Genomic DNA, 958 nt, shown 5'->3' with positions numbered 1-958 from the left:
TCCTAGGCTCCCTAGGCTCACTCCAGTCCGGGAGCCCTCAGAGTCCACTCTTGAGCCTGCTCCATTTCCCGCGACTTCTGCGACTTCTGATACAGAACCTCCTGAGGTGGCAGCATCCACTTCAGCTCCTCTCTGGGCGGTGGCGCCCACTCCTGAACTCTCAGTCTGTCTTGTCCCAGCCAAGGCGACTGTTGCTGAACTGTCTGCCGGTCCTGTTATTGCCATCAAGGCTGTTAATAACCTCTCTGTGCTCTTCATTGCAGTCCTGCCTGAGCCACCAGGGGAGTCACCTGCCTTGTCAACTTCGCTGAGGTGATCGTCTACTTCAGCTCCTCTCTGGGCGGTGGCGCCCACTCCTGAACTCTCAGTCTGTCTTGTCCCAGCCAAGGAGACGGTTGTTGAACTTCCTGTTACGCCTGTTACGGCCATCAAGGCTGTTAATAACCTCTCTGTGCTCTTCATTGCAGTCCTGCCTGGGGGGGTCAATGGGCCTGGCCCGCCATCCCTCCCCCTTATCCACTTATATTTATTCTCCTGGTTTCTGTGTTGATCTGTTGTTTTTCGTCAGTTGTGCTCTTGGTGTGAATTATGCCTATCCGTATTGTTGTTCCTAGCCTGCCTACCTGTTTTTCCCCCTCGGGGTTGTCTTTGTTCATTTTTTTTTTCATTTTATTATTAAAAAGAAATCCCATGCTTCCTGCAACTTGAGTCCTCGCCTCATCTCTCCACACGCACCGTGACAGTGACTTTTTTTTTTAACCAGGTATGCCATCTAATTTACCAGGGATGACAAATAAGTAACACAAAAGCAGGTGTCAATTCAAAAGTAGGACTGGCGACAGAGATTGCAATTAGGTGGTAATGCCTTCCCACATAGTTACATGCATATACACATTTAAGATTTGTCAAACATGGGCGGGGGGGCAGTATAAGTTTCCTCAGAAATTGCTCAAGCATG

Source organism: Sinocyclocheilus anshuiensis, unplaced genomic scaffold (genome assembly GCF_001515605.1).
Source record: "Sinocyclocheilus anshuiensis isolate Anshui unplaced genomic scaffold, SAMN03320099.WGS_v1.1 scaffold870, whole genome shotgun sequence".
NCBI classification, from domain to species: Eukaryota; Metazoa; Chordata; class Actinopteri; order Cypriniformes; family Cyprinidae; genus Sinocyclocheilus; species Sinocyclocheilus anshuiensis.
The sequence above is the reverse complement of the archived record's forward strand: the minus strand, read 5'-3'. Positions refer to the sequence as shown.